At 38.3% G+C, this 24,138-nt stretch overlaps 1 protein-coding gene across 5 annotated transcripts in view; it reads left to right on the top strand.

Moving 5' to 3' along the window:
* Nucleotides 1-24,138, top strand: part of MAPK10 (mitogen-activated protein kinase 10) — a 147,062-nt gene that overhangs the window by 26,267 nt on the left and 96,657 nt on the right. The window lies entirely within an intron of this gene.

Here is a 24,138-nt window from a genome sequence, read left to right as displayed (position 1 = left end):
TTTCAGGTAGAGTTATCTGTAATTTAAGTGTCTAAATCCCTGTTTCCAGGGTAACTTAGCATGGGACACATCACCAGGAAATCAGACAGACTAGAAAAGGGGTAGGCAGTATAGGTAGAAAAAGCAAAGCAAAGAAATTGTAAAAAATGTAGTAAAAAAAGAAAAAGAAAAAAAAAATGAGGTGCAGAGGAACAAAATACTTGAAAGAAGGATTGCATTGAATTGTGAGACAGTAAGCAAGTTCAAGGATGGAATTAAGAAGGACTGAAATTGGTGAAGAAAGATACCATCCCCTGTGTGAATTCTCTGCTTCCCCACAAAGCCTTTTTCTGCAAGCATTTCAGATGGACCATCCCCCTTGTCTCCTCTGTCTTCCTGTGGCATCTTCACTCAGCCTCTGTTTGTGTTCCATGCACTAACTCCTCTCTCTGGTGGTTTACACTCCCTCCAGAGGAATGGAAGCTGTTGCCAGCAATTGAACTGGGTCTGTGGTTGTTTTGTGTGAGCAACAGGGCTGGTAATTTTAAGGGTTTTCTCCTTGTACCTCACAAGAATTAAACCTTTGTTGATGAGGGTAGAAGTGAGCTCTGCTGGCTGCTGCTGTAACTCCCAAGGCAGTCACCACTTGTTTTTGGAGAAACATATCTTTATGAGACCAGTCCACAGCACTGATTTTATCTTTTTGTGAAGGTAAACATGTAGAAACTGGGCAGTTTGAAATTCCTGCTTTGTGTCTCTTTTTTCCTTTGCACTTTTTCACCCCCTTTTTGGCATCTGTCAAGAGACATGCTGCTTTGAGGCAGTGACTGACAGCACAGGTCAGAAATGTGTTCTGCCTGTCTCTCTGAAAGTGTGTGTTTGTTGCACAGAACTCATTCATATTCTTGTCACGTGTGTGACGTTCAGATATGGTGAAATGCTGCTGAGTGAGACCTGACCTCTCAGGCTGATGCTGATTATTATGCTCAGTACACTGCACCCAAGCACTGTTTGCCTCTGCAAGGTTTAATAATGAGCAGAAGATGAACTAGTTAGACGTACACCTGAGTTTTATGTATTTACACCGGCTGTCATGTGTGTTTGTTTGTTTCTTAGCTCCAGAGACAGAAGTCAATGGAACCAAATGTGGTAATAATGGGAAAAAAAATGTTACTGTGTGAGGTGTATTTGTTTCTGAATTCAGTGTCTTGAGATCAAATAAAAATGAAATAAGAATAGCCTTAAATTAATATAGAAGATAAACAAGACCAAAAGATCTCAAGAATTTTAAATGTAGCTTCTAGACATAAATTAAGGGGGTTTTTTTCACCATGAGAAAGTTAGACCTTCATTCCAGGGTCTTCTGTAAACTTTTTGCAAGACCTGGTGCCCTTTTTAGTGACATGGCTGGTGGTGACTCTCAGTAAAGGCAGTTGATAGATGGAGTGCTAGGGTGATGAATAATGCAAGCTCTGTTGGTTTTTTAGCAGTGGCTGCTGTTCACTGCCTGTATTACTGCTGCTGTTAATGGCATTGGTAAGATGGTGACTTCCAGACTGTGTCCCCTTATAAAGTCTGCAGGGAGATGCTGGTTTGGGTCACTGAAGAGAGGAAACAGCAGCTTACGCAACTTCTTGTACAGCTCTGCCAAAGGATGGAGGCCTTCCATAACTTGACCTGTACTTGGAAGCACAAAATACAACTTGCAAGCAATTCAAACAGTTACATTTGTGTTGGGTCTTTAGCTTTGTATTAATAGTTTGATCAATGAATTAGAATATTTCTAACGAGTATAGGAAGGGCAAAAATATAACTGCTCTGTTAAAGACTAATTCCTTTTGAGTGGAGCTGGACCAGGTGGACAGTAACAGAGTTACAGGTTGGATACTTGACCACTCTTTTGATCATTTCACTCACCAGCAAGCTTTCTGCATTTCAGCAACATGCGAAACTACTTTGGACTTCATTGCACTGTTCTGTGAACAAAATAAACCCAGCTCATACTAACAACTTTTGCAAAGCATAATGCATGAAAGGATTTGAAATCTCAGAGTTCAGAGCATGCTGGGTTTTGTGTTCTGTTGTGCTTTGATGATAAATTGGCATCTCAGAAACCCATATTAGCAATCACAGGAAAGCATTTAGCTCAGCCAAAGGAACTTTTTGTTTGCTGAGCAGTACAACCTTGATGCAATGAAAGGTCCTGAGGCTCTCCACATGTCCTCAAGGAATATTCCTGTTTTCTGAGTGGAAGAGACTTTGGTGGTGTTTCAACACATGATGTCATTGTGTATGGAAAACATCTGGAATGTGAAGCAGAACTGTTCTTCCACTTCTGCTTGAAATAATTTTGGCACGTCAAATGGCCTGCTGAACTGAAACTGACTCAGGAGTGCTCAGTCCCTTGTCACAGATGCGAACTATTAATCATTAATCAGCAGTTTAGAGAGTTCAGGATCTAAGCTGAAGCAAATAACCCCACTTATGTTGAAGATAAGTGGTTATTGACATGGGAAGATTTGCCAATACTATTAAAATGATCAGCAACTGTTGCACTGTCAGCAGTGGAAAATGTTCAGCAATAATTTCAAATTGATATCTCGGAGCTTTCATCTGAACACCTGCTGTTCAGGACTGGAATATGAAACATTAACTGTAATTATTCCCCCTTCCAGTCCTCATTCCAAAAGGCACCCAAAACCAAGCAGGTGTTACACCTTAAATTAAAATTATGTCTAACATCAATTTAAAAGCTGTAATAGCAAGGGCATGACTAGATTGTATAGAATTCCTGGGGTTCACTCTTTGTAACAAAGCAAATCTACATTCTGCTGAGGGATCAGTGAGTAAATTTCTTGTGGAACACAGCCTGTGAGAAATGAGACTGCTGGCCATTTTTGGCTAAAGATGAGCGGTGTTGCTGTTCACTGGGAGGCACAGGAGAAGAGACAAGAAATGTTGCTTTGGCTGCCAAATTAAAAGGTTTCCATGTTCAAAGAACCACATATGCTCAATGAGTCTGACTAGATAAATGCACGTGGTATACAGATAGCTGGTATATGTGCTAGATGTACAGAAAAATGTGGGCTTTAGAAGTGCTCTTGATTTAAGAAATTTAAATAACATTAATATGAACAGGACATATGGTCCATGTTGTGGTTTCTTTTATACCATTTTATATCTGGTCTTATTTAGTGTGATAAAAGCTAAGAGTTTATGGAGTTGTTCTTGGAGGAAAGGAAATGAGGATTAGCTCTCAATCTTTCTGGGGTTTTTATTGTCCAATTTTGTTTTCCATCAGCTCCAGCTCACTGGGTAGTTTGTTTGTGTTTTGGATGAAGAAAAAAGGGAGAGAAGAAGAAGAAAGAGTATCTTTTATTTTCTAGTTTAACACACAATAGTTAAGGCACTTTTAAAAAAATCAAATAATTTTTCTTTTTCCTATCTTCTTAAAAAAACACTGTTTGCATGCAGGCATTTAGGAAGCCTCACAGCAACTTAATGAGAAACATATAGAGCTACCTTTATTTTTGAAACAGATGCAGAAATTAAAGCAAGATTCTGAAGGCTTCCACTGTTTTGGAATATTTCTCACTTTTGAGTTCTCAAAGAAAGAATACATTGGAGCTGAATGTGCTCAGACTTCTATGGAAAGTCACTGGATTTGGGAGTCTTTCATTAGTCCTATATTTCTGCTCTTGCAGACAGTTCACATAGTCAAAGCTTGACACAAGATGAAGAGAATTACTGAAATTAACTGCCCCCTGTGAATTTTAAGTGCCTATCCATTTTTATACCACCAGAATTGCTTTGATAGCAACACAAATGGTTTAGTTGCCTGGAATTTGAGGTGTTGGATACCCCTTTGGAAGCCCTGGAAGAGTTGAGCAGGTGGGCAGAGGGTGGGAGCAGTGTCAGCCCACTCAGTGAGCAGAGAGTCTCCTGTGCCAATTTCTCTCTGTGTTTTCTGTAGTAGGATATGGCTACTGGATTTCATTATGACTGTTTTATCTGGCTGTTCCCAATGTCCACTTGGATGTGATTGTGATTTATGTTTGATATTTCCAGCCTCATTTACTGAAGGTAGAATGGCCTTTTTGAGAAATGTGTGTAAAATAATAACTTAAACCAATGATCTGAGTAGTCCCAGATTATTAGAATTTTTACATTGCACATGCAGGTAAAAGCAGCCTCATCTGGATTGTTGGATCGTTTAATCTCTGAACATGTTGAGTTCTGTTAAGAAATGTACCAAGGCTGGGTCAATTTCAAGCTGTTTGTGCTACTGTACTTTATTTCCTCCATCTTTTCAAAATGCATCTGTTTTTAGAAGGCTTTGTCATAGACTGTGTTTCACACATGAGAAGTGATTGAAGGTGTAATTGCTTTTTGAAGCTCCATTTGCATTTTCCTTAACACGTTAAATCACTCACATAGTACATGCCAGATCTACCTTATCTGACATCTGCATTTTAATATGCTCTCCCATGCTGAGAAATCATTTCTAACTCTCCTAATTCTTCCAATTGCTAACTCTCAGTACTAGATGCAGATGTTAGCTAATGTCTTGGAAATAATATTTTGCAGGATAATGCCCATTGGAAGATGAAATGAAAAATGTCATAGAGTCTGTATTAATTTAAATAATTTTGATTTATTTTGTTATCAGTGCCTTTTGGTTTTTTTAATACAGTGGAATTTGTGGCAAAGCTTACTATGATAAATTTACTGTAGATTTTAATATACCCACTCATCTGTAAGCTGTGCTTTTATTTAGAGATTTTCCTGTATTTGCAATGGTTTTCTATTTCTTTATCCAGATTAAGGCTATGCTCTGCTCACATTATTCTGTCCTGACAATACAAAAGTATCATAGACTAGTTAAATAAACAAATTTGCATCTACTTTTATCATCAATGTCTTTGGTTGAAAATTGATTTTCTGTAGTCTAAAACCTTAGAAATGACTAGAATTTCAAACTATAAGGAGTGATGGCTTTATATTTAGAACTGAGAATAGACATTTTGCTGTTGTCCACAGCAGGAGGGAGGAAGACTACAGGTATGGTAATCAAAGCTTCAACCAGCAGCTGGCTGGTTAAATGTTCTCATATAGACAGGTCAGTTTTATCTGGGATAAGAGTCAGATATGCAGGATGCTGTTGGAAATGAATATTATTCATATGCTGCTTTTTTCCCCCTTTGGAACAGTTGATGATATTTTAAATACAGGCAGAACTGTGGTTGCCTACAGCCCCTCCAAATGAGGCTTTCTGTGTTGTACCAACAAAGTACTGCTATCTATTGTTCAGAAAACAGACTGAAAAATAATGAAACAAGACCAGCCTGGGATTTTTGTTCCCTGCTTGCTTTTGCAAATGCTTGTGTTGATTCTAGGGCAAGATGTATGGCCTGAAGCTAAAGGAGGAAGAAACTTTTCACTGGATATTAAGACATCACTCCCAAAAGGGAGAGCAATTAGTAAAATAAACCAAGTGATCATGGAGGCAGCAGTGCTGCAAGCAAACCATAGCTTTCCAAATAATGATTGGCAAGGTGCCACACAAAGAACAGAGGCTGGACTCTCCTAGCCAGGGTATGCTGTGCCTGTAATTCTACCTCACATGGCAGCTGCAAAACGGCAGGACTTCATTCCCAGATCACACTGCACATCCAGGTGGTACTTCAGGTTATCCACTGAATCTCCTCTCCTCCAATGTGCTTTTTGCTATGACATTTTAACTAACTAATTAGAAATTCAAATCTCCATACAAAGTGAGTAATTTCAGGTCAGGAATGCACTGTTGCTCTATTTTTAGTGTGCTGCTCTCCTTGATCAGTGCACACTAGCAAGTTCCTAAGCATGTAGGAATGCCAAGGAAATGAATGCAATGACTGTTATCTTTGAAGTTAGACATATATTAATTTTCTGGGTCAACACAATGCAGACAAATAAAAGCATTTTTGGAATAGGGAATATGTTTTCTATTATGAGTATTACATTATCAGCATTAGTAACATACAACAGGTGGCTTTGATAGTTTCTTATTAGGAAACAAAAAAGAGGAGGGTAGTAATAGTAGCAGCATGAATTTTGACTATAGAAAAAGAAATTATTGGAGTTGGTCTTTTTCTAAGTAGAAGGTAAATGTAACTTGTGCCAGAATCACCAAGGTCTTTGTTGCTACTTAAGTATTCTAATAGTTTAGCAAACTTATCAAATATATCTCATGGTCTCATTGTCTTTAATACTTAAAATGCTCTGGTAATGTCTCCTAAGTATTCCTTTTGAAAACCAGAAAATTTTGCAGTATAAGATCAGAGGTTGAAACCATTTTATTCCAAACATTTCCCTATATGTAAGGCAAGGTAGTTGCCTAAAAATGTTAATATGTTTTATTTTAGTGAGTCCAGGATCTGAGTTTCAGTAAGGATACCACCAAACCAGCATTCAAATGTTATTGGGAAGCTACAGGTACTGACTTCAGTGGGGGCACCACTTCATCCTGAAACAGTCTGTTTGCCTCCACAGGACTTGCTAGGAGGGGATGTAAGGCTGTGTGATGTTCCTGTGGTTGATATGTTTGGAAGGAGATCCAAAGAATGTCTCAAAGTTGAGTCACTTGAAATAAATAGCCAAAGGTTTTTAACAACATAGGTTTCGTCACAAGAATCTTATGGGATGGGACCTGACTGGTGGGATGAGATTTTTGGAACTGGAATTTTGCTGTTCTTGAAGCTGGTGGAGTCAGGCTGAGGAAGGGGAGCATAGAGAGCAGGCACTGTAGAAATCACTTCCATTGTAGCCCTCACTCCATATGTGCTAACTTGGGAGTTACAGCTTTGGAGTTTGTTAAACGCTGTTAATTTTAACCTTGTTAAGTTAAACTTTGGACTTCGGAACAGCAAATCTCTCTGTCACTTGGGCACAGACATATTTGGCAGAGGGGGTCAATGGGAATGTCCTGTGCCCAGAGCCATGCTAATATAAGTAGTTGCTTATTTTGTCTTTGCTAAAGCTCGTGCCTGAACTTAGCACCCCAAATTTCCTTTGGCTCAAATGTGAGATATAGAAACTGATATTCTGTAAACTACAGCCCGTCCTTAAAATGATAATTTAGCAAGATTCCACATTTTGGGACAGCAGAGGTTACTGTGGGACAAAAAATGGTAAAAAAAATTGGGCAACAGGAAAGGAAGAACAGTGATAAGGTGGCAGAGGAATAGAAACAGAGTCCTACTTTTGTTTAGGATGGTGAATAAAATGTCCTCGTATGAAGAATTTAATTTTTTTCAGGCTAGAATTTATCATCTTAGGATAACTGCCGAAATAGTGAAAGGACCGTTTTGAAAGGATGTTCTGAAAATAATTAGTATCATTTGTTTCAAATCCTTTAGTAACAAGAAAAGCAGACAATTTCTGTTTCTATTCTTGTTAACAAATAAGAATTTACTTTTTGATGCATTGAAAACATCCTTGCATTTTGATGTTAGTGAAAAACAATTTCCATAGCAGTATTGAGACTCCCTGTCGTTTGAGTATGAAGGCTTCGTTCTGGAATTCAATTAAAGAGGAAGAACCGGCAACTCCTGTAAATTCATTACAATAAAGATGGAATCATTAAGGACATGATAGGATATCTTTGTCTGGGACTGGGAGAAAGGTTTTAATATTTCTAAGCAAGTAGAAATGTCATTAAGAAAGGACATCTGCCTACTTTTGTAATGGACTTAAGAGAATCTAGGAATAATGCCAGGGAGGACAAACTGTTGCACAAACAGGCTCAGCTACAGGAATACAGCTCTGTAGTAAAGACCAATTAATTCTTTAAAGCATCTACCAATGCACATCAAAGGTTACAAGCTGGGCAATAGTCAGAGAAATGGAAAATATATTGCCACCTATTTTTTAATACTTTAAACTGAAACTACCTATGAACACTTGAATGACAAGAAGAAAAAAAATCCAAAATAACTTACTTGAAGGAAGACCCTCAATTTTTGCATTTCTCATTCATTCTGCATTTAGACATTTGACATGTTTTTGATGAATGCACTTATCTGGGTGATGAGAAACAGTTTCAGTTGTAATACGCAGCAAATAATATCCTTCTCCTTCCAGTCCTATTCCCTTCTTGTTATGGCATTTCACAGATATTTTTTTCCCAATGGATCAGGCTTCTTTACTACAATGGAAGACTCTTTCTGTTGTATTCCTATAATTTTTACAGTTTGCTGTTTTCTGTCCAATAACTGTTATCTATCTGCAGTTATCTATCTGACTCCCTGGTATGGAACGCTCATAAGCTGCTCTGGGACTTTGTAGACCAGAGTGATGTGCAAAAATAGAAAAATATTTTTTTATGTTGCATCTCTGGTCTGGTTTCTGGTACAAGAGTATCTGCAGTTCACAGTCAATTCCCAAACCATGGCTTATTAAATGCTTTAACTGATGGGTAAAAACCATCTCAAAGAAGGACGGAGCAGAAAATGTCCAAGTTTAGGAAAATGTTTCTGTTCCAAGGCTCAAAGTGGTAATTTTTTCTGTGTCAAAGGGATTTTCTGTGTTTAAGGGATTACTGAATTAGGACCATTTTGGTTGGTTTGATGTGCATTTAGACTATCTGAGCTGCCATTTTTGAAGGTCGCATTTGTTACGGGGCCTTCGGGCCACTTCCAGAATTAACTAACAGATTATGACACCCAGGAGAGTTCATTTAAAACAATGTAGCATGCAAAAAGTTGTCCAGCTCTCTTATGAAACTGGTGAATTTGTACTTCACATAAGGTCTTTGTCATGTTGTTTAGCAAAGCAATTGTCCCCCCTTTACTATCCTCACCTCCATTAAATTACTGATATGGGATAAGGGGTATTATAGACATAGATACTAAAACTTCTTCCTTTGTGATGTTTTTTCATACCAAGTGGTCTTTTTTTTCCACTTAGGGAACCTAAAAGATTGATCTTCTCAATGCAGTCTGGGGTCATTGTTTTGGCATGCCAGTAAAACCCATTGGTTTTCTAGCAGGTATGAGGTGTAGAGAAGGGCAGTTGAGTTGATTTTTCTCCTAATTAGATTGCTTTTGAATAGCTGCATGTAGTATTATAAAAGAGTGGAAGAACAAATCAGCCTGCCTTGAACTGCCCTAAAATTACTAAACTCTTGGGAGAGGGCAAAAAAAAAGCTTGTTTGTACCAGATGTTTTATTTCCCTGAGCAAGAAGAGGTAGAGAAGTGCTGGTTTAAGATTTTATCAGTTTCAGGCTTTGAAAAAAGTCCCATATTCCAGAAACAAAGTTTTAAGTTTATAAGTCACTTTGACAATCAGCTGCTTAGTGCTGAAGTTCTGTTGCAGTGCTGTATTTGTAGAATACTGGTGACATTGTCTGTGCTGCACAAGACACAAGTAGAAAGGGAATTTCTGCTCCAGTGAACTCCCATTCCAGAAAGCAGACACAAAGGAGGGCTCAACTTGCTGTGCATCCCAGAGAAAGGAGGTGATTGTAGAAATAATTCCATGCCATTAAATAATTTCTGGAAGGCTTTCCTTACTGCTTTTAGTTTTTAGTGATTTGGGTTGGCAGCCGCAATTTACAAATTTGCTTGGCAACGTCCGGGAGCTTTTCAAAGTGGTTTCGATAACCTCTGGCAGGAACAGAAGAGAATTCACTTTTTTTGGAACAAGTTTATAGCTTCTTACTTTTGATTGTTTCTTACTTCTAATAGTCACATTGAAGTGTGGCTTTCCTTGCCTGGTGACTCAGATTTTTTTACTCTAGTGTCAGTTCTTCAAGCTGTTGAAAATATCTTTCAATTCAGAGTCCAGATTGTTGGAAAGTTGAAGGGCAAACAGTTCACTGAAAGAAGTCCAGTTAATTTTTTTCTACTTGTACAGAATTGCGCTTTCATTGCTTTTGACAAATTATAGGATTGTGACAACTGCAGGCTTGTGACTACTGTTTGCTCTAGGGTTTGTGGTAGGAACAATGGGAGATAAATATAAGCTTGGAGGACAAAGATGTGCAACACCCAGCATGAAATGGACATCGGTTATCTGTCTAGATTGCTGGTAAAAAATAATGCAGCTGCATAAAAATGAGCTTTAGGGAAAAAAACGCTTGGGATATGGGTGTACCAAGCTTCTCTGGAGAAGGATGGATAGGAAGAGTTAGGACAGACCACTTTTTTCCTAAGGTTTTTATTGTGTATGAAATTATTAAAACAGACTTCATAAGTTAGAATCTAGATTTTACAGCTGGCGTCATTGAAGTGAGTAATGAAATAAAACCTTGATTGTTTTATGTTGCACTCATGAAGAACTTGGGATCTTAAAGGGGCTCATTGATGGGCAGAAAACTGGTGAAGCTCAGTGAGCACACTGGTGCTTATTGAATGTGATTGTTGCTGGAAGTTTCTAATCATCAAGGAGCAGAGAAAGGATCTAAAAAGAAAGCCCATGTGGGAACAGTAGGGGCTTACTTGTAGTTTGAATGAATATTCCTCAGTCTCCTGTGCTCCTGAAGATCATTTCAGCAAACTGAAATGATCAGAAATTAGCTGCTCTGAAAAGAGATAACAGGCTAGAAAAAGCTGCAGCCAACAAGGAGACAGAAAGTGATCTTCAAGCAGAATTAAGAAAAGCTTTTTTTCAGAAAGAGAGTTATAGTCATCTACACATACCTAGAACACCAAAGCATAAAATAGTTAAATGAAAGTATAGTATTTTTTGTCCTAAAGATTATAGAGGCATTTTCCAGGAAGTTTTCTGGTGCACATAAATTTGGCGACACATCAGCATGCCCAAAATAGGTAATTTTAACAGTTTCACACTGTGTGGCTTCAGAAGTTCCTTTATAGTTCATGGAAACACGCAAGAGGGTGGAAAAATGCTTAAAATAAAAAATGCAGTATCATTTGCTTTAATAGAAACACACACACAGAAGTATGTTAAAAGAAGCATGATAAGAAACATTGCAATAAAAGAAATGCAGAATTTGGGAATTGGAGATGCTGGCAATACAAAGATGTTACTTCTGGAAAATGTGCTTGTACCATTAAGGAGACAAATATTTTCTCAGAGTTTGGTAAATAGTAAGCTTTGAGAGGTGGGGAGGGGGATTCAGGGACCTCTAAAGAATCCTTCCATTTGCTGTGTTTAATTTTAAAAATTAAATTTTAGAAATTAATTAAGAAAATCATACTATTAATGATTTTCTTCATTAATAGTAGACCTTGAAGAGACTTTCTCTTAAAAAAAAAGAAACTATGAAATTATTTACCTTTTCTGTTGTTTTGTGGAAGAAAGGATTCTTTTTTAAAAAAAAATTAACTTCTTTTTTTCTTGTCTGCCAGTTCACTGAGAGCTTAACGCTACTCAGTATGGCAACACTTACAATTTACTTTATATTTCACTGCATTTGTGATTTATGGCTGTGTTTTGGTGTTGCAGGCTATAGCTCTGGCTGAGAAGCAACTCATACCAACCAAAGTGTCTGATGTGAATACAGGAGCTGGGGAGAGCTTGCTGATAGTGACCTTCAGCTTGTTAAACCAGTTGGCTTCCTGAGCTGGGAGCTCTGACAGTGAATTTGTGCAGGCTTGTGGGGTCAGGAGAAATGGGAGTGAGCTTTGCAGCTCCAAACAGCATCTGCAAGGTCCCATGTTTTCTCAGGAAAGCACTGACCTGTCTTCTTGATCATCGTGGCAAAAATAGGAGATGGTATAATTAACAGCAATAACAACTGTACAATAATTAAGCATTAAGAACAAATATATTTATCTATTGTTGATTCAGCTGAGTTATAGTTCATCATCTTTTTGCTATTGTGATTGTTTCATGTTTTCTCTTTACTGTTGTACAACTTAACGCCGTTGTGGACAACAGCTCTGTGGGGCAGAGATCCTATCTTTCTGGTTGTCGTGGCTCCAGAAAGAACTGCTGGTGTAGCATTTGCCACTGGTGGCAGTGAGGTTGGAGCATCAACTGCTGATGCTCACAGTTTTTCCACCAAAATTTATCTGCTGTATGTATTGTAGTTAAGTGACTCCCATGGTTGTGACTGGTACTTTACCTGTTGTCTTTGATTTTTGCGAAAGAGTGGATGTATTTCCCCAAAAAGCGTTCTGTTCTGAGCAAGTCAGTGCTGTAGTGGTCTTCTGCTTGTAATCCAGGCTGGCAAGTGTGCCAAACTTCTTGGCAGTACTTCAGAAAGATAGCATTTATATTTAAGGAAGGTGATGCATTGTGAAAGCTGTCATGTTGTGTTGTGCTGATGGAGGAGCCAACTGGAATTACTGAGACAGAACTCTCTTCAATCATTGTAACCTGTGATTTCTGAACTGAAAATGAAAAGCTTTTTTTTTTTTAAAGGTAGTGAAAATGCATCTTTAGGTACTTTGAGGCAACAGATGCTGCAAATACTATAAACACTGCCCATTGAATATTTCATACATAGGGATTTTTGTCTAAATATGTCACCTGTAAGAACACTTACGAGTTAAGTTTTGTCCAGGAACATAAACCCATGGAAAGAGATGTAAAAATAACTGACTATGGTGTGTGGTTTCTAGGTCAACCAGTTATATTTTTGACTGACCTGCCTTTTTTTACTGAATGCAATCTAAAATAAAATTCTTGGCTATAGAAAACAACATGATTTTAGCCTTACAGTTGGCTGTCTTGTCCTTCAGACCTTCATTTCTTCTGATCTTGGTTACATTGGTATGTATGGAGAGCTCCTGTCCAAGTGGAGCATTTGAATGTGGTGGGATGGCCTTTGGGAGTCTTTGGCAGGCAATGGGGTAGACAGGTAACCAACACTAATTTCATGGTGTCTTGCCTGCCTGCAAGTCATGTGTGGATGAGAATTGGATGGGGAAATGGGACCAGGTGCAAGATGGGTCCCTTACTGTGACATTGGAGAGACACCAGAAGGCTGCTCGGAGAAGCTGTGGCTGCCCCATCCCTGGAAGTGTTCAAGGCCGGGCTGGATGGGGGGCTCTGAACATCTGGTCTGGTGAAAGGTGTCCCTGCAAATGGCTGGATGGTTGGAACAAGGTAATCTTTAGGGTCCCTCCCAACCCAAACCATTAAATGACTGTGACTTCTAAAGCAAGTAATGTACTGACTTAGAGAATCCCTCAAACAAAGAACAACTACATGGAAATGCAACCTTGCTCTGTAGTGCTTTCCTTTTAATTATGCCCAAAATTCACTCATTGTTCTGAGGAGTAAGATTGTGAGAATTAAATCTTTTTGAGCATGTACAAGGTCACAGCACATCTACAAAAGCAGCTCCCATGTCAGTCAGTCTTCATGTGCTACCCCAGATCACAAACTGGTAAGGGTAACTACATCAAGGAGAGTCAGACAGTGAAATGAACTGAGAGGAGGCCAGAATTATGACCAAAGCTAAATGAAATGTGAGCCAGTAAGTTCACTTTGATATTTCAGTTTTTGGATATCCTGCTGCTTTTCTTATGCAAATTAACTTTTCAAAGGGTGGAAGAGGGAAGAGGATCTTCAGGAAGCACTATTATTCATTCACATTTCTCCACCTATGCTTCATGCAGACACTGGCAGCAAGAGGCTGACCTAGTATTTAACTGTGTCTAGTTACATTATTAGACTCTAAATCATTAAAAGAAAATTTAATAAAGATTCCTTTGAGACTGAAAAAGTGGCTTAGAAATGCAACTTTGAAAATCATCAGTGGCAGGCATTTTTATCTAACCTGCATGTGATTTGTTTGTGGTGGCTTAGGGCTTTTCTGGGGATGCTAGGTCAGTGATGTAGAACTGGGCTTTGCCTCACACATCCAACAGTAGAAACCTGTTTGGTGAACCTAACTTAGAGTCTTGGTTTGGGGACATCCAAGGCAACTGGATATGCTGCTGTTTCTTGTAATCTCATGGCTGCTGCAGCATCTACTTCCAGTAATTGTTTTAAACTGTTTTATTTTACAATTTAAATTCTAGAACCCTGGTGAAAGAAAAATTAAGTAAAGCATAATAATCTAAATCTGTGATATCATCAAAGGTCTATATAACTATAAATAAAGGTGTATATAAATATACTTAGTAAGAACATACTACATATTTCATTATATGACTTTATTGTGAGTGTATACAGTTAATGAAAGATGAGATCATGATCCTGACATGACAGTTAAGGGCCTAAAAGAAATAAATAAGCAAATATAAAATAGTTCACCATAAAAATATGACTAGCAACCTGTTTCCAGCAGCAGCTTACAGTCAGTGCAGGAGGACAGAGGCTCACCAGGTGGCTTTGCCATTGCTCTCATGCCTAGAGAAGCCTGCTGGCTGCTCCCACAGCAGTAGGACTCAGCCTCCATCTATTCACAGTACCACAAGAGCAATGGCAAGTGCCAGGGTTGAAAAACATTTTCCATTCCTCTATGGCATCCTCTCTTCCCTCTGGTGATTAACTGGGACAATGACCTAGTGCTGCAGCTCACAGCACAGTAATGCCAGTAATGCTACACTGATTTATGTTAACATGTTAATAAGTTTCTAATTTATTTTAGTTTTGCTTCATCTTACTTTGACTAAATATGTTGGCTAAATATCTTTGACTAAAATATGTTGGTTGGTCTTGGATCTTATGTAATATTTAAGTGGTGATAAGTTCCTCTTAAAATGACAGCATTTTTGAGGTAGTGAAATAAGGATGCTTTACCTTAAATTTCAGTTTACCAGTTAAGCAATTTTCAGTTTGATATCTTGGATTTGTTACACAAAGTACTTCAGCATATCCATCAGGGAAGTAGAATGGTCCAGACTAATTACTTTGCTGAATCTGGACTGTAAAACATAACCAAAAGCTATTAGGTTGGTGCCATAAATATGAGACCTTTATTGCAAAGCAGAACACCTTTTAATGAAATAAGCCAAAGCCCAGTGAAATCAGTGGAAAGATATCTATTGACTGCAATAACTCACTACCAGACAAAATGTCAACTGCAGTAGTTTTTTTGAGATTGCATATGTGTTGTATAATCAGAAATGAAGTTACTGAACTGGCACAAAAAATTACTCCAAAGATTGAAATTTCTGTATGGATCATAGAAAGCTTCTCTGTTATGAGAGTAAGAAATCTTTTGGTTTTTATAAATAATGTAATCCAAACACAAGATACCACTGATATTAGGGAAACGGGGGTCAACAAATGCTGTTAGTATCTGTACATAAAGATTTATCTTATTTTGAGCCACTGCTCGCTAATCTTTTCTGAATTTGAATGCCTTTTGGGAGATATTCTGTATCTTCTCCAGGCTGAAACTGTGGATATTAATTTATTGCCTTTTATTTAGTACTATTTAGCTCTTTGTTTGAAAACTTAGTTTCATGGTGACACATTTTGTACTTTATTTACGAAACATGCTGAACTGTAGCCTCTATGAAAAACTGAAGTAATTGCAAAGCCTTTTCCTCTTGGAGTTGGGAGCAGCCTTGTACTTCTACTGATTCCCTTTGTCTGTGTTTAGTTGCATTCTTTTAATTTATTTTTTTTTGTTGCATTCTTTTCAGACTCAGTTGTTGTGCTGGTATTGCTTATAGTGGGGTTTTTTTGATGGAAAAATAAATGTCGCCTAACAGATACATTTGTATCCATACAGATTCTATTCAGTACTTTGATTGTGCAAATATTTTATCTAATATTAACTAATATTTTATCTAATTAGATAATTAATGTTTTAATGTTTCAGCATTACTGTCCATTTCTGTTGAATAGACAAGTTTGTTTGATGTTGATAAGAGTAAAATATTGAAACAATGATCTGCCTTTTTTCCCCATTTTCTTCTATGCCTAGTCATTGCAGATACCATTTCATTTTCAAAATACGTAGGTACATTGATTTTGTTGATCTTACTTTGCCTATTTTAATTTATTTTTTCTTTTACTATCTTTTAATATTTAATTTTCTTAATATTTGTCTTTTCCTTTTTTTTTTTTTACACAATTGCCAGTTATGTAAACTATTTATCCATATGTGAAGTTCAGGGAAAAGCAAATTATTGTGAAGTATCCATAAATTTTAGGTAGACTGTATGATGTACTGAACTGGCTATTTCCTTTATTTACTACTTGTTCATTGTATGTTTGCACTGTAGCCAGTGCAGGTTTATAGTGCATGTGCAACGGGTTCTAAATCAGCCAGTTTGGGTGCTGGGAAGGGTAAAGTCCCAGCAGTGTGGGACTCTGTGAACTGCACTAAAAATGGGTTGATGCCCAGCTGGTGCTGCTCCCACTGCATGCTACTACCATGGCTATTTTAGGAGTTGAACTTGTGATGATCCTTGTGGGTCACTTCCATGTCAGGATATTCTGTGATTCCATGATTTATTAGCAGTGCTCAGAATGGCTTTTTCAAAGCTGAACCAGCTGAGCTCTGAAATTACTCATAATTTAATGCAGGAATGCTAAAACTATTCCCTATTGTGGGAATGAAGCTTGCTTTCCGTATTGCAGCAGGTAGTGTGAGACCTGACTTTGGACATTGATAACAAAAATTTGCTGTCCTCTGATATCGATGCAGGGCGTCCCCATCGGAGGGAATAATGTGCTCTGACTCCATGATTCCAGAAGGCTGAACAATGCTTTATTAAGCTAGGTTACATTACACTAATACTATATGAAAACTATACTAAAGAGATACTATACTAAAGGATACTAAAGAAAAACCTGTAACTGTCTTCAGGCAGTCACGACACAGCTTTGATCCAATTGGCCAATCAATCCAAACAACCATCAGCAGAGTCCAATTAACAAACCACTCTCAGTAAACAATCTCCATAACACATTCCACATGTGCCAAACAACAGGAGCAGCAAGTAGAGATAAGAATTGTTTTCTCTTCTTCTCTGAGCTTCTCAAGGAAAGATCCTGGGAGAGAGAATTATGTCTCTCTCTGTTCAGAGAATGTGAATACCACACTCTGAGACCTGAAAGCATTTGGATTTCGTGTCCAGGTCCAGTACAAAACAAAGAAAAGAGCCAAGCCATCAAAGACTGTCCTTTTCAAAGGGGGTTGGATCTCATGTCCTTATTAATCTGTCCCTAAACTTCACAATGTCCCCGAGTGTTACATATACAATTGTAGCACTGGCAGTTTTCAGACAGGATTTTAATGAAGGGGCTTGTTTTGTTTTGAATTCACTAATGCATCAAGAATGTGCGTATCTGACAGTACAAAGTGATGCAGGACACAGACCTATGCTTGCTCTCTGTCAGAGAGGTTTTTGAATATCTTGCCATTTAATGTGCTCCATTGCACTGTAGAGGATGTAGGTTCAGTTTCAGCATGAGTGATCTAGCAGTATATATAAATAGCTGTAAATCCAGGAAAGGTATTAAAGTAACTATCCCTTCAGATTTGAGGAAAATGCTAACTGAATTCTTCCTGTGTACCTCAGTAAATTTTCAGAGTGCCTTTCTAATATGTTTATTTATGGAAAGGCCATTGAGTCAATTACAATAGTTATTCCAGCCTGCCCATAGACCTCCTTATACTTGATTTTGCATGATAGGTAAAGAAATGAGAATTTCATGGATACATTTTTCAACTTACCATCTCTGTGTTGCCGAGACTGATGGTATTCCAGAGCTGGTGCCTCTGAACTTTACTTCAGGGGACAATTGCATTCAGAGTCCAGTCTCTGAATGCTGTCATTTTTAGCCTTCCCTATATGCAGCTAGTGATAACTGGATGTTGGAGGTTCTTGCAAAAGCATCAGTATCTCCTGGCTGATCATTCTGTGAGCTCCTTGAATATACCTCATCTGAAAACCAGTGCTGAAGAGCACTTCAGAGAAGGTCGATGGAATCTAACATGGGATTGCATACACTTGTCACAGTTACAGAAATCTGAGTAACTATGCAAAGACACATGCTTGCAAGGACTGCTGCATGTTAATGAATCTGTACACGCCTGAGCTTTTCTTCATGTGAATTACACTTAGAATTTGTGGTGCATTTTGCCAGCCGAAGGAATCCCAGATGTTGCATTGCTGACAAAGTAGCGCTGCTGCTTTGTGCTGCTGTGGGTTTCAGGAGGGACAAGAAATCGACATGGGAGCACATGTGAGCTGAAATCTTTTCAGATGAGGGATGTAAGAGAACTCTGGAGGCTGTAAGTAGAGACAAAATCTGTCTGTTTAGCATTAAAACCTAATGGCCTGTGGGGTGGCATTTCTAAAGTCTATCACAGTAGTAGACACTGAGCTAGGGTTGACATGAAATGAGAAACAGGGCATTAGCATGGTGTTTTCATGATCTAAAGCCACATTCACATTTGTGATTAAATGCATCAGATGGCTCTCCTTAAGGCATCATCTTTCTTGAAGAAGAAGGTATTTTCACAGTATTTTCCTACATAAAGCTGACTGTAGGGGAATAGTTTGCCTGTTCAAAACTTGTTTAGCATGAGGAGAAATGAAGGAATCTCAGTACAGTCAAAATACTTAAACAGAGGTTTTCCTCCAAGATAAGACCATTGCTGATTGCGCTGTGAATGTTGTGAGAGAGAAAAAACTGAAGGAATGGAGATAAACGTAGCTTATCCCAGGCTGTATGCTTGTGACTTCTGACACTTACAGGGTCTATATAAATATAAGGGGGGTGTTCCTGAAGTGCAAAGGCACAGTGGTGGTCCCTCTCAAGCTGGTGTATCATTAGAACTGTGAATACAGCTGCAGGCCCATAAGGAGGGACTCATTAGTGGAACAGAGTGAATTTTGGTACTCAGAAAGGAAGCATGTTCCTTCCTCAGCAGATAATTGCATGCCTTGCAGGTGTGGAAGTATAGCAAACCTTAAAAAGTTTTGTCACCCTCATGACTTACACTATGCTATGACAATGACATGTCCTGACCTATACGACTTCAGGCAGCTTGAATACTGAAGCAATATCTAATTTTTGGATAATGTATATTTTTTCTGATACTAAGTCCTTTGTACTTAGACCTTGGTTCCCTTCCTTCCCTTTGAAGCTGACAGGCAGTACCAAAAATAATTCTTTTTTTCTGCCCTCACTTCTGGTGAGGTCCTTCAGTCTGTCAGGCCATTCTTTTTCAAGAGCACATGTAGGAATCCAAGGTTTATGCTGTTTTTTAAGTTCACTTATAAACCTCAAACAAACCAACCAATGGAAAAAATGTAGTACAATACACTTTTTTTCATAAATTAACCTCTCCACCTGTTTCCCTTATTTTTTCTCCTTGGTGAAAAGTGATTGAATTATTTTTAAAAGAAAAACTTGTCTGTCCAAAACCAGACCACATATTCTCAGCCCAAAACTAAGATGTGTGATTGCCTCTTGGAAATCAAACCAAATACAATCTTTAATGAGCTTTTACAGATCTATTTTTTAGTGCATTCAAATCTTGTAGTGGTTTATAAACATGACCTACTGATGTTGTCAAGAATAGCTTCCAAACATTTTGTCCAATCTTTATTCCTAATAGCTCTTGCATAACCTCCACTATCAGGTGCTTCATAGTTTCTCTAGGTCAGAGCAATTCAGAATTATATCTGACACCCACTTTGCAGTAATTTTACCAGATGTAATGGTTGTGACAAAAAGAATTGTACTGTGAAACTCTGCATAGTGATAGAAGTACCTAACTGCTTCACAGCAGTGTGTTTCAAAATAGGCTGGTTTAGCCAATGCCATAGAAAGAAAGCAAAAAGAGTCCATCTCTCTCTCTCTCTTTTTGTCTCTCTCCCTTTTGCCCTTCTGCCCCAGATATCAGATGTTAAAACTGTTCCAGTCTTTATCTTAAGTAAGTGCCATTCAGTGTTTCCTCAGTGAGCACTGATTGATTTGGATTCATTAGAAGCAACTTCGTGCTGAGGGTTTATGTTATTGTACATGAGAGGAAATAGGTGCAAGTGTGGCAGCAGGAATTCATACCTGTAGTGCAGTGAGGAAAAGAAATCATAATTAAACAGTGAAACAATAATGAGCTTATTTCCCTCAGTGGTGTAATTTTTTGCATATATTCATAGTTCAATCTGTGTGGTTGAAAAGCACTGCTTTGTTGCCCTGGCTGATGAGAAATATGTTGGCTAGTAGGGGATTATTTTGTCTGTCTTGCTACTCCAGTTGAAAACATAACTTCTGTTCCTTTAGGCACTGGGATTTTGCACTCAGAGGGGTTGGATAATACCAAAGCTCCTGTGTAATCTCAGTAGAAAAGGACAGTATAAAGACAAATTCAACACATCATTGAAACTATCATTGAAAGGCAGCCTGTCTTCATGTTGAACTGTGGCTCAAGTGAAGTGCACGTATGCTGCTCTTGGATGGGAATTTCAGCAACCTGACCTAATGAAAGGTGTCCTGCCCCACAGCAGGATGATTTTTGGAGATTCCCTCCAACCCAAACTATTCAACTATGGTTCATGCTTAAATGTTTAGCAGTCATTCTGATCATCAAGTTTCACATCAGTAGCTACTTGGATACTTGACTTGGGCCAGCCTTTGGGAGGGCAATTAGATGGACAGTGTACAAGTTGTATTCTAGTCAGTTGTTGCAACTGAAAAGTTGTCTAGAGAAACTGGATGTCAATTCTTACTATTGAAAATGGTTTGCACTTTTTATGCAAGTCTTTTCTTTGCACTTTTCCTGCATTCTGTGTCATGTGGTCATGTTTGCATAAAAAGGAATATGTTGAAATGTCTTGTTACAGAGTGTCTCTGATACACTGAGGCAATTTCTGGTGAATAAAATCCTGTCCTGTCAGCCAGTGCCCTGCAGTTGCTCCTTCACATGTGCAATTTTTTCTCAAATTAAGCCAAGAAGATTTCAGTAGCACAAAACCACCAACACACGTACTTGTCTTATATGTATTCATAAGGGTTGCAGTAGATTTATACACTGACTAGATTTTTTTAAAATGTTTGCTGCACAGTGCTCATGGTCACAGTGTAGATGAGATATTGTCTGTGTTTCGGCTCTGCATTACACCAAGCTGACCCTTAGTTAATGCTGCAGAATTTTATGTCAGTGAAAATTTCTCTCAGCAGATTAATCGTCCACCCTGCTGGCATACCTTTGCTGGGACTCTTAACTCTTGCATGGTGATTCAGCCTTCAGTAGCAGTGACTGACACCAGCCACCAATGAACCTGCTTTTCCTCCCACTGCAGGAGCTGCTAGAGTTTCCTTTAAAGACTGGTGTTAAAGGAAGGCATCTTTTCAAGACAAGAAACTATTTGAATTTATGGCTACACGTTGGTTAAATAAGCTCATGACTAGGTCCACCTTTCATTTTTCATGTACTCAGAAATCATGAGTTGAAGTCACAAGAGATTACTGAGTCATTTTGTTTCTAAGTGAAAAATGTTTGTATGATCTTTCTTTTTTGACCTACTGAGGCTATTGAATATGTTCTTTGTTGCCTTTCTGCAACTCTGAGGAAGAGAAGCATCTTTTAAATGAAAGATAAAATTCTTAATCTGAAGCTTTGAGAAAAGCAATAAATGCCATTGGACTTTGTGATACCAAAGACTTGTCACAATAGCTGTAGTAGACATAGAAGTGAGCAAAGGCTGGCCCTGCTGGGCAGTGGATCACATCCTTTGGAGGACAGTACACACCTGAAGTTGGGAGGGCTACACTGTGCTATGGATTTAAGCAAATAATTAAAACATTTCTTTTGCTGAGGCTTATTTTTTATTGCAACAGAACTCTGCCTCTTTGCTGGTAGTGTTGGCCTTCCCATTAGAGCCTTGAAATTTATCTAAGGAAGACTTGTGATACATTTTGTGGAGTTGCATAGGTCACATACCTTTTCTCCTTTTTCCCTTCTCCTCTTCCAACTCAGTGCAGAATTCCTGCACATTCAGTTTCTATCCAGTCAGCAGCAACAGCTGCTTTGTGCCCTGCTGACTCTGTATGTCTTGGAGAAGTTCTGCTTCAGGAGTTGTCTCTTCCATTCCCAGGAATGGAAGTGCTTCTGCTGTGGAGCTGGTGTAGTGTACAAGTAATTTTATTTTTATCTTCATTGAAATGCAGCTGGTTCTAGGCATGAATGCACTAAAAGGTCTTGGAAATGGAAACATCTTTCTGTGACTGGTATAATGTGCCTTTCTGGTTGAGAGTTGGAGGCATCCATCTTGCTTTTTAAACATCCCATTCATTATTGCTGCTGCTGTGAATTTCATTTGTACATCTCTTTCAACATATGGACTGATAAACTGCATCCTGCTTAACAATAGGATAGAGACTTAGTTTTTATGTCATCATTGAATGTTATTCAGGAATGATTAACTATTGAACAGCACATGCTGACCAGACTAGAAAAAGATCTGATTATCTTCTCTAACCATTCAAGGATTGCAGGTAAACTCTGTGTACCAAAAAAACCCAAGCCCCCAAAATCCCAAACATTGCACTATGTGCTCAGAGTTTCACTCTCAGACATCAGTTTGACAGCAAATGCTGAGCGGTTCTTTATGTCTGAAGACAATTTTACTGAATGAGATAGGCTTAATTTCTAAACTTCATTGAAATGTTAAGATTAGTCCAGATCTTATGCCCTTTCTGCAACCCAGTAGAATTGTTTGATTGGTCTTACATGGCTGTTAATTTGGGGGAAAGTCTGTTCTACTATGTGACAGATGGATGTGTGTCTCATAGAAGAATGGGCCATTTTGCAATCTACAGACTAGGCTGTTCTGCAATAATGTGGGAATAGTAACCCACAAATATGACTTTATTTGTCTTTTGGTGTATCTTTGATGTAGGAACTTCTGTTTAAAGTCAACCACCATTTTAATTGGATTATACAGAGCTACAATTATAATAGAAAAAGAAAAAGAAACACTGTAAAAGAAACAGAGGCAAATGATAAAAGTTCATTGAGCTCTTCTGATCAGGTTGATTAGACCTGTTTCATCAGATTATGGTAATTCAAATGCAGTGGCTGTTTAAGATGATATTTGGCATGTGTAGAGCAACTGACACAAGAGGATACTAAACACACAGGCTCTTCATTAACAGATAAAGCTCTCAGACTTTCTGGAGGAAAACATCATGGGAGTGGTCATAAACCCTGATTAACCTTTCTACCAGCAATTAAATTGGTGTATAAATTTACTGTGAATTCGTGCAGATCTTTGTGAGCCTTGCACACTGTGGAGCACTGTTCTTCTGAAGCTACGGGTTTTATTCTTTGTAAACAGGAATTCTCCACTGACTGTAACGTAAATTGCAAGGACATGTTGCATTTTGAAGAACAAGTTATGAAAATATCTGTCAGAAATAATTACAGTTGATCCTGCTGTCAGGCAGGAATATAGATTGGATAATTTACTGGTGTCTTCCTCAACAGTGTTTTGTATAGCTCTGTTATCAGGAATATTAGAATCTAAAATCACTTGTAAGGAGGATAAAAAAAGGAAAGGAAAAGTTATTGATCTTCTTTCCTACTCTTGACTTTGCCTGGTGGTTTGTGGCACGAGCTTATTCGTGCATGATTGTGTAGAAAGCAGAGTATGATCACTGATACTGTTTTTTGAAGATGCAGAGGCTCTTGATTGTACAAATCCTGTTTTTCACTATCATGTAAGGGTGTCCTAAAGGCCTCAAACAACTGTTTGCTCCTTTTGAAGTTTATATCCTAAATCAGATGTGGCACATAGTACAAGCCTTTGTAGGAACCTAAGGACACCTGGAGGTAAATGTGCCCTGTGATGGTCTGAAGGGTGTATTTTGCCAAGTCATCCATGCAAGTGACATTTAAGGATCCTGCAGAAAGAGTAAATGGGAGAAGCTGCGAGGCTATTGATTGCCCTTGTCCTCCCACCCCAGCTCTATAGATTATGAGATCTGCTACAGTTGTTCAGGACAGCAAGGCAAAAGAGAAAGATGGAAATGTATAATTGGCAGGTAGGTTGGTAAACAGCTCTTGTAACTTCATGAGTTTGGTAGAAATTGAAGTGTCAGTATTATTCCTAAAGAGTGGACAGCAATACATCTTTCTAATGTACCCCCCCTCACAGATATGCAGCTGTTAAGATTTTATTGATTTCCTCCCTAAATTTCTACTCCTGATTACTTCAACACTGATGTTTTGGTGGTTTTAATTTACCTCTCCTCAGAAAGTTTATTTCTCCAGATCAGGACTAGTC

This window comes from Agelaius phoeniceus, chromosome 4 (genome assembly GCF_051311805.1).
Source record: "Agelaius phoeniceus isolate bAgePho1 chromosome 4, bAgePho1.hap1, whole genome shotgun sequence".
Lineage (NCBI taxonomy): Eukaryota > Metazoa > Chordata > Aves > Passeriformes > Icteridae > Agelaius > Agelaius phoeniceus.
Note: the sequence above shows the minus strand (reverse complement) of the source record. Positions and strands in the feature narration are given on the sequence as shown.